Source organism: Lissotriton helveticus, chromosome 1_1 (assembly GCF_964261635.1).
Source record: "Lissotriton helveticus chromosome 1_1, aLisHel1.1, whole genome shotgun sequence".
Taxonomy (NCBI): Eukaryota; Metazoa; Chordata; class Amphibia; order Caudata; family Salamandridae; genus Lissotriton; species Lissotriton helveticus.
In genome coordinates this window covers 939103633-939118135 of record NC_136057.1, presented here as the reverse complement: position 1 = coordinate 939118135, position 14503 = coordinate 939103633, and positions in this window count along the sequence as shown.

Genomic DNA, 14503 nt, shown 5'->3' with positions numbered 1-14503 from the left:
ACATCGTCATAATAGACCAGGCAAAATCGGGTCTTCAACGAGCGCTAAGTATGCTCCATACTTATAATACCGCCAACGCCTTAAAAATCAACCAGGAAAAGACCAAGGTTCTGGTATTTGGCGGATGTAAGAATAAGAAAAGTTTAAAATGGCATATTGGGTCTGCGATAATCAATACAACTTCAAAATATAACTATTTGGGAGTCTGGTTCAGCGAGTCCTCCAGACCATCAGCTCATTTAGCCGCCTTGAAAAAAAGAGCAGGTGCAGTAACATACTCCCTGACCCGATTGGACCAGTCCCTGAGCAGTCCTTCCGCAGAACCAATTTTGAAGGTGATCAAAGCCACTCTTCTCCCTGCCTTAAACTATGGGCACCAGGCATTTCCGAGCGCATTCTCTGTTAGTCTTGACAACGCCCAAATTTCCATCTACAAAAAAATCCTTCATCTTCCGAATTCCATTCAGCGGGCAAGACTACGTTTGGAGCTGGGCCTACAAAGATAATCAATCTATTGGGAGGCAGACACCTTGAAATACTTTATAAGGATATTATAATCTGCAGACAATACCCTAAAATCCTGGCTAAAAGAAACTTTTGCCAGTCCTGGAAATCCATGGAATCGTCAGCTCATAAAGGCCATAAAAATGCTAGAGATTAATAACTCGTCATTACTTTCAGACACTATTCCATACTCAGTCTGGAAAAGGGTTATTAATAAGCAGGTCAAACTAATCTCCCATCGGATGGACCTTCAGGCTTTAACAACATCTACCGTCCCTATCCCCCTGAACACCTCATATCTTCCCGGGAAACCGCAATCTTACCTCCTTGAAAATCTAAAGGCAGCGGCTCAGAAGAACATAATGTTTATGCTCCTTCTAGGTCTGCGCTCTACGGCCTTTAACCGATGGGCTCCAACAATCGAGGGGGGGGCCTGCAGACTGTGCAACTACCATACTGAATCATGACTGCATCTTCTGTGCTGCTGCCCTGCCCTGGATGCCCCTAGAAGACTCCTCTTAAAACCGTTATATTTAAAATGGGGAATCCGGTCATGCTGGGAGGCATCGGCTCTGTGTTTTACGTCCACAGATACTCAAGTGCTCGCAAGGTCTGGAAAGTTTGTGAGACTCTTGAACAATCTTTTTTTACCCACCTTGGACCCTGTGCTCCCAGCTCCTCCATCCCGAAAGCTCCTCACAGACTTTTTTTGTCCCGTTGTTTAGTACTTTCTGTCTTAATCCATTTTATTTTAGGCCTAGCATAGTAGTGCGACCCAATGGTAACCGCAAGACTGCTTTTATTTGTATAGTATTTTAAACCTGGACAGTTTGTTCTTCCAATTTCGCTTTTTAATATGATAATTGTATTAATGCTGGTATTATATAGCAATGGTTTTAAGTAACTGCGCTACTTTAATAAACTGAAACTGAAACTGAAACTGAAACCCTCCTGCTGTTCCACCCAGTACCAGGCTTGGGCAGAATCCATAAAGAAATACGATTTTTCATCGGTGATAAATTAGTTCTTTTCTGAGGGCAGTGGGGAGTACAGGCGCCCTAATTTGCAGAGCTGCAATTTTAACCCTGACAACGATGTTCATTGGCACTGCATGCCAAGGGTGTAGTCCAGTAATATAGGGATATTATACATTAACCCAAATTATGGATTATGCATATCAAATGTAATGTCTATTTTGCATACAATTTTGCTGATTGTGTAGTTTTGGCTCGTGTGAGACTTTGTTCAAGCAGAAAATGTTTTGCAGACACTATGAAACTGGATGTGTGCTAACGTTGTGTGCCCTGAACTAGTAACATTTTTTTTTTTGCAGAGTTTTATATAGCGCGAACTAGACCCGAACCGAATCAGGTATCAGAGCGCTTTACATATTTTCCAGTTACGTTACATGAGGACACACTTTCATTGTAGGCACGGGGAGATGAAGTGATTTGCCCAGAATCACAGGAGATTTTGGCGTTGTTACTGAGACTCGAACCCAGATCCCAGGTCCGAGGTCGAGCGCCCTAGCCGTAATGCATGACTTTAGAAACTGTAAGAACAAATTGAGCTGGCTTCCCTCATACTTTTTATAACTGAGTAGATAGCGCACATTTGATTTGCCCACCATGCATAATACTTATAAAGCCTGAAATTCTTACAATAATTGAATGTATTATTTGTGGAAAAGAACCCTCAATTTCATCCAGCACTAATTAAATGGCAGAAGATTGTAAATATCTGTTTTTCATACACTTTCACAGAACTAAGAAGTTTAAACTTTGCCCAAAGTCATCTACCTATGCCTACCTGCCAATATCTGGTTTAAAATTACCTTACTGTTAGACATGGAACTGTTAGGGTGGTCTTCCCCCAAATTTGTGCCTGCCTCCTTCTATTTTCTGACCTCGTTTTTGCTGGCATTAGGACTCTCTGTACTTTACCACTGCTGACCAGTGCAAAAATGCATGCGCCTTTTCCGTTAAACATGTTGACATTGGTTTAACCCCAATTGGCACTACATAGACCCTGGGCCTGTAAATGAAATGCTACAGGTGGGCCTGCAGCACTCATTGTGCCCTCCTCTTCTGTAGTCCTCTAACCTCGGCTCTGGCCTGCCATTGCAGAGCCTGGATGTGGGTTTTACCCTGCAACTTTTACCTGCAGGGTAACCCTCTTCCGGGCCTAAATATTTCCTTTTTATACATATAAGTTACCCCTAAGGTAGGTCCTGTCTAACAACCCAAAGGGCCGGGTGCAATGTATTTAAAAGGTAGGACATATACTTCTAGGTTTTACATGCCTTGGTAGTGGAAAACTCCCAATTTCATTTTTCACCACTACAAGGCCTATCACTCCTATAAAATAACTTTGGGATTACTTTATTACATGTTTTAAGTGTAATTCCCAATTGTGAAGAGATACACATTGGTGTCACTGGACTCAGAATTTAAAATCACAACTCATGGTGAAGTTGGAATTTAAATTGCAGTTTAGCAAATGCCACTTTAAAGTTCAAAAGAAATATGACGTACAAAAGAAATATGAATGAGAATGCACTCCTTCCCTTTACTTTAAATAGTCAATGTGGAAAGAACCGTGTTCTTTATGTGTGTGTGAACAGATGCTGTGAACCGTTTCTTATCACAGCGCCATAATGAAATCTCCCAAAGGCACGTGACTATCGCACCCATCGGTCGCACTGCTGAATGGGGCTTTTCCCCTCAGTAAACTGCTTCCGTCATGTGTTATCCAATGCTTTAACCATAGTATGCCAAAATAAATTGATCATAGTTTCATCATTCTTCCTCACATATTTATTCACTGCGGAGACAGCTTGATTCCAAGTAGATGCTTTATTAAACATTTTCATATGCAAACTGCATGCCAATCCAGGCTTTCAACAATGACACGTGTAAATTAGGCATCAGAGTAGGCTCAATGTATAACACCCAATGCATTTCGAGCCCTTGGGCTCTTTGTCTGGGGTCTCTGCAAAAAATAAGACAAGACAGCTATACCAGTTCTATGCAAACACACCAAAAAACTAAAATTACTACACCCCTACCCCAACCAAACCATTGTGTGTTCAAACTGAATACTAATCCCTTTCCACTGTCTGAAAATAAAAACTCAATAGCCTGACTAATGCCCTGCGTGAAAAAACAACTGCGCTGCATGAAAAAACTCCTCTATTACACCATGCTACTGATCTAAACCCCACTGACCTCTAACAATGACACCCAAACAATGCCCTACTTCCCTATAAAAAAAAACTCCCCAGTATACCACAAAACCTCAACAATTACCTTGAAAGTGCACAAACGTCAGACTGTCCACTCTCAATTCACTCTGTCCTTACTGAACGTCACGTATTTTTCTCTCTCAATTTTTCTCACTGTCAGACGAACCGTTATAAACAGTGATTGCACCCACGTGTTCCCAATCAACCTTAGTGTTTCAAAAAATCATTTAAACCCAGTGACGTCTCCCTCTAAGTACTACACGCTTTTCAAAATGAAGTGAAACTCAAATTCCCACTATGTAATACCCAAACACTAAACTTAAACCATACTCTTGTACTCCACCTTTAAATAAACACATTCATGTTAATACCTAGCACAAAAAAACCTCATGCTAATCACCTTCCTTCTGTGTTTAGAAAGTTGACATTTACTTACTTTAGCCATTTGGTGACAGCTGAGCTCTGTGAATTCCCTCTAGACAGCCACACTCAAAGGAAGCTTAGGTGTATCTTGATGGGCCTTCCTGTGAAATGGGAGGGAGGAGCTGGGCACATCCTCACACTTACATCTGAATAGGCTGTGTCCTGTTCACATACAAAGGGCTGCCTATCCCCCTATAGTGAGTCTGAGGTCAGGGCCAGAAGGGAGGACCTCTGTGCACTTCTCAGCTTTCTTTGAAGTCTCTCCCTCTTTAAAGGCACAACTGGGTATAACTACTAGAATCCTGACACCATGACTTTAGTACACTTCTGGACCTGTGACCCCTCTGCCAGGAAGAAGAACTGCTGTGCTGCTGGACTGCTGTTGGACTGCTGTGCTGCGGGACAGCCACTCTTCTGGACTGCTGCTTTCCTGGACTCACTTGCTGAGCTGCCCTGATGCATGTTGTTCTCCTGCTTGGGTGAGGAGCACTGGACCTGCACCCATAGAACCCAGAATTACTCCAAGGGCTCAATGGCGTACCTCCTGTTCTAAGTCTCAGGGACATCAAAGACTTTAACTCATCCTGTTACAGCACCTGGACTTTGCTTGCTGCAAGTTGTGCCCTATCAGGTGGTACCAATCCATTTCTGTGCCCTTGGAAGTGGGTATAAAGTGCTCCTTCAACCAGAACCCACACATCCTCATAGATGCCAGTGCATTTTCACCTTTGCATGTGTCAGAACCAGTGCATCGTCATCGTAACATGAAGCAGACCAGGGACATCGCCCTCAGAACTAGCGCCTCCCCCACAGAATCAATGCATCACCAACAACGTAGAAGGGGAAACAACATTTACAACGCAACTTTTACAACGAACTACCATTACAACGAAACTTTTACAACGCAAAAACTTTTACAACGCATACCATTACAACGCAGGATTTTACAACGCAAGTACCTTTACAACGCATACCATTACAACGTAAGTATTGGTAAGTATATAATTATTTTTAAAATATTATATGTTTGGGTTTTTGGGTAAAGGGGTATTTTTAGGGTTCAGGGTCAGTTTTCAGTTTTTGGGTAAAGGGGTAAAGGGGTATTTTTAGGGTTCAGGGTAAGTTTTCAGTTTTTGGGTAAAGGGGTATTTTTAGGGTTCAGGGTCAGTTTTCAGTTTTTGGGTAAAGGGGTATTTTTAGGGTTCAGGGTCAGTTTTCAGTTTTTGGGTAAAGGGGTATTTTTAGGGTTCAGGGTCAGTTTTCAGTTTTTGGGTAAAGGGGTATTTTTAGGGTTCAGGGTCAGTTTTCAGTTTTTGGGTAAAGGGGTATTTTTAGGGTTCAGGGTCAGTTTTCAGTTTTTGGGTAAAGGGGTATTTTTAGGGTTCAGGGTCAGTTTTTAGTTTTTGGGTAAAGGGGTATTTTTAGGGTTCAGGGTCAGTTTTCAGTTTTTGGGTAAAGGGGTATTTTTAGGGTTCAGGGTCAGTTTTCAGTTTTTGGGTAAAGGGGTATTTTTAGGGTTCAGGGTCAGTTTTCAGTTTTTGAGTAAAGGGGTATTTTTAGGGTTCAGGGTCAGTTTTCAGTTTTTGGGTAAAGGGGTATTTTTAGGGTTCAGGGTCAGTTTTCAGTTTTTGGGGTACAGGGTTAATTTGTAAAAATAAAATAAAATTATATTTAAATTAAATTAATTAAATGTAATTAAATACAAATTATTTATATTTAAATAATTTAAATTAATTTAAATTAAAAAAAAATATTTTTAGGGTTCAGGGTGAGTTTTGGGTTTTTGGGGTACAGGGTTAATTTGTAAAAATAAATAAAAATTATATGTAAATTAAATTAATTAAATAAAATTACATAAAATTTAATTATATTTTAATAATTTAAAATAATTTATATTAAAAAAAATATTATATACTTACCAATATTTACGTTGTAATGGTATGCGTTGTAAAGGTACTTGTGTTGTAAAATCTTGCGTTGTAATGGTATGCGTTGTAAAAGTTTTTGCGTTGTAAAAAATTTGTTGTAATGGTAGTCGTTGTAAAAGTATGCGTTGTAACGTCATACATCCACGTAGAAGTAGCCACGCATTGCATTTGGAACCAGCGCATCGAACTCAGAACCGATGCATTGCCGCAGTTGCATGGAGAAAAATTACGCATCTTGTCCATTGTGCGGCTCAAGACCAACGCATTGCTTTGGCTGCACCTCTCATCTTCATTAACAATGACGCATCCCGGATCAAGGTACTTTGGTTCAGAAGGCCCATGTCGGTCCCTGTATTTGGCCCATGCTCAATCGTAGTCAGCCTGAACATTTAACTTTGTCCCAGTCTAGCGCGACCAGATATCCCATTCAAGCACTCACTGCACTATTTTATATATATTCTTTACAAATTCATAACTCAACTTCTACATGTTGGATTTTATTTTGTTTTTGTCTTGTTTTATCTATGAAATTTTTGGGTTTTTTCTAACCTGGACAGAGAGGGCACAGTTTCCATGTTACCTCCATGGTGCACCTTAAAGCAGGTGTGCTGGGTGCAACATGGAAAGTGTGCCTTATTAGGAAGAATGGGCTGCCCTCGGGGCAGTCGTGTACTCATGCTGGCCCCAGGGCAGAGCATTCTAGAGAAATACAGAACAGCTGCTTAAAGGCTGCTCCATGTTTCTCTGTGCACGTTGGAACCTACCTGGACTTTTAAAGGGGATTAGAGATCTCTTTATAGGTGGGTGCAGTGATTGACTTGCACCCGCCTTTCAAGGGGATGTCTAGCGGTGTCCATGGGATCACCTTTCATTCCTTTAGTGGCCTGCATTTAGAAGGTGCACTGAAAGTGTTCCACTTTTTTGTGGTAGACCTTCAGTGTGCCTTCTAAAGGTATGTGTACCTCAGCGCCCACTTCGGTAATATCACGAGGGCAGAGAGGCAAAGTGATTCCCTCATTTGCATGGGGCCACACCCTGATGCAAATGAGGGAACGCCTGCTGCCTGTATTACAAAAGGGGCCGCAGATGCCTGCATCTGCATTATGTAATATCAAGGTAATATCTGTAATATCAAAGTGCTCCTGGGACACATAAAGCGGGAGCAAACGCCTGTTGAGCCTCGGGGCACTTGTTTAATATAGCCGCTGGTCTGGAATCTTTTTTTTTTTGTGGGGTTTTCAATGTGTTACTGTTTTAAATGTTGCACAAATACTTTACACATTGCCTCCTATGTTAATCATGACTGCTCTGTGTCAAGCTACCAGAGGTGAGCACAGGATAATTAGAGTGAGTGGTGACTAGGATTGTGGTTCCTGCTTGGACAGGATGCATACCTCTGCCAACCAAAAACCCAATTTCTAACACTAACTAGATAGAAATGAATGGATAGATGTAAATCTGTAAAGAGAAAAATTATTTACTATTTTAAAATAATAAGTAATATTTTTGTACATAAGCGTGTTTGATTGTATGTGAGAGAGATTACTGTCTTACTTTCTTGTCTTTGTATGAACTGATGAAAAATACAATGTAGCGTGGCTTTTTTCAATGTCATTGTTTCAGGGTTGATGAAATCATAGAATCTCAATCTGATTTACCCTCTCATTTTGCTAAGATTCCTCAATTCAAAAAAATCTCTGCAAGCATCATAAGCACCCTACTGAATACATTGTTAAAAGTAACATCTTTAACTGTTCCATTGTTCTGTTTCTTAAGTCAAACAAATATTGTAGCCCAAAAACCCATATTTGAAATAGACTTACACACTAATGCGTCCTTGGTGGCTTGTTCTAAATAGAAATGTCACGAGCAAGTTTTTAGCTATAGAGCTACAGCAGAAAACACACTAGGGAAAATAGAACATGTTTTTCAAATTTGTCTTTAAGGAAAATATAATGCAAATTGTATATTCAACGAGTTTGTCTGAATATGCAATTGAACGTCAGGCAGCAGTGTTAAAACATGCACAACCTCACAAAATGACAAATTCTATCGACTAGCTGGATTTATTTCTTTAATGTCATAGTCAACATCTTTAAAATGATGTTACCTATTTATTCCAGTTAATACAATTCTGAGGTGAAGATGTATCACTATGCTGCGCTGCGTGACATGGGAAGGGCAGGAATACACCATATTTATCATAATACAGCGCATTTCTATATTTTCTCAGCACTGGCGCACAATGTTCTGCCTCGTGCCAGAGCAGGCACCCTTCCTTCATGGTGCAAGGGCATCTGTGTTGTAAGCAGGATTGTTTTGTGCAGGAAGGAACACCTTGTTGTACCTCCCCTGGGGATGCATAGCAGTTCTGATCCGTTCCCGGGTCTACCACTTATGGTAGATCTTTGAATGCACCAACATCAATGGTTGTTGTGTGGGAACACCACGCACCACCCATGGAATGCCTCCATGGGGCAGAGTAAAGCAATGCAGTGTTTTGCGCTCTGTCACTCCAGCTTAATCAAGCCACTCAGGGCCATTGTAAGGTGACCTTGCATGGCTTGATAAATCACACTTATGGGTTGCGTAGCGCATGCACCCCACTGCATTGAGCGACAGCTTACAGTAATGCATTAGACATCAAGATAGCCCAATGTGCAACACAATTCAGACCTACGAATGGTGTGCCAAACTGCGGTGCTGACTTCAACCTCCTTCCACCATACCCAGCAGGCAGCCCATCTGCCGGATTACCCTTTTGGTACCTGAATACAAGATCTTCTAAGCTGGAAGAAACAGTGGCAAAGCCAATAGGGCTTGCTTATGCAAGATCTTGGGCTTAGTCAATGCGTTTCTTAAGCCATGTTGTGCAGCAGCTCGGCTGCTGTGCAGCATGGCAAGAATAAAAAATATTGCTATGTCATGGTCAATGTGGGCTGGACATGCACTTTCTTCATTTTGTATTTCAACCATGCTGCACAGTACCCACTCTGCTGTAAAACAAAGCAAATAAAAAATTGACAAAACTAATTGATCTCACTTAGACTTGAGATAAAAATTGAAATTATAGCTTTATGAGTGCATAGATTCTTAGAACATATATTCTAGGTTTAATTTTTGTTTAATTGCTTGAAAGCTATGTACTATTTCATAATATGAGTGTGTTATACAGATATACATTTCTAAATTGCATACATATATGTACATTCATATATTGTATTTAGCAATTGTAGTTAGACTTTGACTGCACAATAGGCCCATTTATTCTGTGACAGCGCTTCCTATGATGTCATTGAGTATTGCTGATGCTGGCCTCCCAACTAATTTTTTGAGAGCTGGGCCCTGACAGCTGCATAATTTCAGTGGCCCTGGCAATTATATACAATAAATACTGTGCTGAAAATAGTTCTACAGCTTCCAGACAAACTAGTAAGGAGAACTTCTGCAGCACTGAGCTGTGTGTACAGTACAGAGGGCAGCACCTGTAGCTATCAGGTAGTCCAGGCTATTGAGGACAGCTGCTGCACTCCCTGAGTTAATTTTAGATTTGAGGCTAGCTCCTGCAACTCTCAGATTGTATGTAGAGCTATGGTGTGCTCCTGGATAACAATGCTAATGGGAGTTCCTCCACCTCTCAATTTGTAAGCACGACTGAGGATTGTAACTTCAACGGATCACTGACAATAATATCAATGCATGCATCGAAACAGAAAAATATTGGAAATTAAACAGCAGTAACAAAGTTATAAGCTTTCTATACTTAACTAGTAAAACCACTAATATCAAGAACACAAATATTGTTAAAAATAGAAATTTTTACTTACATCGAAAACACAAATATCGGGAACAAAAAATGATTGCCTTTATATAAACATATAGTATGTCAAAAATATCGATTCACACAATATCAACTACCATAATATCACCAACATAATTAAATTGTCATTAATAAATATAAGAAAAATCCCATTTTACATTCAACAGTTATTTGAAATAAACCTAAAACATTTTATACACATGTTTAAATCAAATATTAATATTTTATTATCAAAATATTTACCATTCATGCCAATGCATTTATATATAACTAAAATCACAATACAATTCAATAAAATATGAGCATTAACTACCAACAGAGACAATACCTTAAATATGAATATATATATATATATATATATATATATATATATATATATATATATATATATATATATATAAAAACATACATTCATAAATGTATACCTATATATATTACATTATAAAAAAACTAAATTATGATTTACCACTAATATAGCTGATAAAAAATAAAATAATCAAACTAAAATGAAACCAACCAATAACATATAAGTATAAACAATTGTAACTAATAAAATCAGACAAACTATTATATCAACAATATAAAAGGCACACTAATTTAAACAACTAAATACTAGGCATTGGCGGTGAACTCTGCTCCGTTCGCGGAGCTTTCAGAGTTTGCAGAAAATTCCACTTTGCATAGTGCAGCAGAGTTTTTTCCCTGCCCGCGCGCGTGAATAGTAAGTCCGCGCTCTACCCGAGCAGCAGGAAGACCAGCGCAGTTTGCACTGCACTTCCCCACTTGCGGAACCCCGCTGACTTTTTTTGTAACTTCGCATGTAGCAAAACTACTCTGGAACTATGCCCAGGCCTGCTAAATACTTCAAAAACAACAGACGCTGCAAGATGAGGAAACTATGAAAGATTCTCTGACCAGACCATTTAAAAAGAAATATATACATCTCAACAACTACCCACCCAAGTAATTAAAACTGATAAAGGTACTTGCAAATAAAAAATTTAACTGGAAAATAGCAACCAATTAATGCAACACTATCCAACTTCCATCTCTTTACATAAACTTCCTAAAAGAAAAAAACTATGACTTGAAAAAAAGAAAATACCTGCCAGAAAAAAAAGTATCACAAACTAGCAAAAAAATATTAAATTAATTATATATAAATTAACAAAAAACAATAAATTCATACGAATAGCGAGTAAAAATAAACCTAACAGCCTCAAGCTCTACAAACTATCAACAAATTAGCATTTAAAAAGAAAATGGCATATTTATTTTCACCTGTCAGAAAAGAAAGCACCTTCCCCACATTAGACCAACCCAAAAGGAATAGCTACAAAACAGTATGAAACATCTAAACTGAAAATACATGTAAGCATACAAAATAGAATTATTTACATAACTGTAAATAACAAATATACACACTTTAAAATATTGTATATATTTATTCTATTACACTACTTTTAGATAGAATGACAGTGGCAGCAAAACACATAACATTGAGAAAAAGAAAGCAGTTACTGAATCACATGGGGTACACCTACAGCCAAGAAAGGGCATCAACAGAAAATATACATTTGAAATGTACTAAATATAATTCTAATACCTGCTAAGGGAGGGAAACTACAAAAGATATGTTTCCAATTCATGTCAGAGAGCACAACCACACTCTAAATATGACAGAAATATATTTAAGGAAGGCATTGCAGGATATAGGCGAGGCAAGCACTATCTCCCAGAAACCCACAACTAAAATCCTTAAAGATATACTGCCTACAGTCCCTGGACAGATCACAGGCCAATTCCCACCCATACCCACTTTTAAATATTTAATTGCATGAACTAAAAAAGCCACTATAATACGGTTCCTCCAAAATTTAGTCTTCTTATATCATCAGTAAATGTCAGCTAGATTGCAATATTGCATCCAAACTCCTAAGCCTCCAGAGTTATATTTGCTGTTGGTAACCTTTGAATATGGCCACTCTCATTCCCAAGTAATTCATGGATGAAATCCTTTCGTTTTTCACTTTTGCATGCCCAGGGTTTCACAAAGAGTAGAGACAATAATACATTTTCAAATTTTTATGGAAAATGTTTAATCCTTGTTAGTAAAACATGAACTGAGATTATTAGACAAATGAGACACATCCTTGTTGTATGCATTATTATAAAGGTAAAACACACAAACAATTTTATCATGTTAATTGTTCCTAATGTTACACCTATCTATGAGTAATACCCCTACGCTAGCAAGAGCATAGTGGGATTACCTTTCTGCCAGATTCTGTTGGAATGATCTAACCCCATACCTTGGTATAATGTCTCAGGAAACCGGCATCAGTATATTAAGAAATACACTCCGTCTGAGTGTCCAAGCCGCCACACATCTTCCTGTGCAGGTATATTCCTTCTTAGGATGAATGCTGGGGCCTGCATAGCTGTTTCTCAGTCACAGCTCTCAGCAAGTTCCATGATAACTCCGGTGTGAAGTGCCTCTCACTGAATAAAAAATGGACAGTGTTTAAATAATAGAACATCGGCCTTATCTCATTCTGCTAGAGATCCCGAATAACAACTTGACTTAGTCTGGAGAAAATATTCATCTCCTATGAGCAGATAATAAAGCAAGGACATAGCATTCTAGTATGTGTGTCCTTGGACTACAGAACAGCAATGTCTACCAAAAATAAATGCGCAGGTTGCATTTTCTTATGTTAGTGAAAAACATGTTCAAACCACCTTCTTAAAAAGATGCTAACTTTAAATGGAAAACAAAAATGAAGACTAAGGGGCCCATTAGGATGGCAGACAAACTTTGCCCGCCCGCCATCCTTGCAGTAGTAGGGACTGCCCGCCATAAGGGCGGGGGTCCCATCGGCAGCATTAGGTAGCGCCTGCCACAGTAGCGGGCGCATCCCGCATTCCTACCATTGTGGCAGGCGGTGCACTTAGCACCGCCCACGACAATGGCAGGAAAGCATGCTGTGCACTTCCATGCACAGCATGGCAGGCACCGCGCGGTGCCTGCCATGCTGTGCATGGAACTGCTCGGGGGTACCATAGGTACCCCCCATGTGCACCCCCATCCTCCCCGGCAACGGGCCCCCGCAGGGATTCTCCTCATGCCTTTCCGTGGCGGCATTGCCGCCACGGAAAGGCATCCGCAATTGCCCATTATAATATGGCTGGCAGTGTCTGATAGACACCGCCCCCATATTATTCCTTTTCCGCCCCGGCCGCAAGGCGATCAGGGCGGAAAAGCGGCGGACGGTCTTTCCGTCTGCCGAGGTCTCCCCCGCCATACTAATATGGCGGGGAGGAAAACAAATGCGGATGTCAGGCCTGGCGGGGGCAATCCGCCCGACATCATAATCGGCCCCTTAATGTAATCCATGTAAAACCACCAGCGATGCTCCTCCTGCCCCATGAAGATACTAAGGGCCTGATGATGACTTTGGTGTTTTTGTGCCATCTCTACGCTGACACAGCTGCGCAAAAGTCATGCAGGGACTGCCAGCTTTATTATGAGTTGAACTTGTGTAAGGCGGATGGTCCTTCACCTTCCCCATGGCAGTGCTTGGAAAACAGGCACCACAATGGGAATGGCAAAAAAGTGCCAGCAAGGCTGGATTGGTGACATCCAAGCCATGCTGGAAATTTGAGGGAAGACAGGCAGTGGGATACATGTTGTGCCCCCCTGAATGTATCTCCATAGCGGGTAGCATGGGGGTCCTGTAGGGCCCCCTGTGTTCTTCCATATCGAGCCTTTTCATGGCGGGGCTCCCGCCATGAAATGGCTGGCGGTGGTGGAACTCATAACGTGCTGAGTGGGACTGTAGCAGTCCCAACCAACATGTTACATTGTGGTGCAGCTCTACCACCACTAAGGAACGGTGATCCTACACAGCAACGACTTTTGAAGTCATAATGTTGCGGCTGAACCACCATATGTCTCGCAGTCTTATGACTGCCAGACTCGTATTCAGGCTCTTTGAGTTAGAAATACCTGCGCAGTTACCAATGACACATAGTGAGGAGCGTTTCCATTTATATGTGAATCTAAACAATAAGAAACACATCCTAATATTCTCTATAGCAAATAACTTAGTACAACTAAGCCATTGTATAACACAAATATCACTTTTATATGCCCTACCATCAAATAATCAAAGCAGCACTAACTAAAATCTCTTAAACCACATTAAAAAAAACGAATATCTACTGTACCAGACAATAATAATAGACTTTGAGCAAGCAAGGACTCAACTCATTTTAAAAAGGGACCCCAAAAAGCCATACAAGGATGTTACTATTATTTAAATCAAAGCATATGAAAACATCTCCAACAATCATACAAGTGTAGACTATTCTGAAAACAGCCAATTTGCCTTTAAAATAAAATGAAATGATTACACTAGACTATGTCCCTGTCACAGAGGTAGCCTACCACTACAATGTACTAATATAAAGCCCTTTCTACCAACAAAAAGAAAATGAACTAAGCCCCCTAATGGATTATGTTGAACGCCCTACGTTGGCACACTGAATCGCTCCAGGCCGGTCATTGATGGAGAGAGTCGA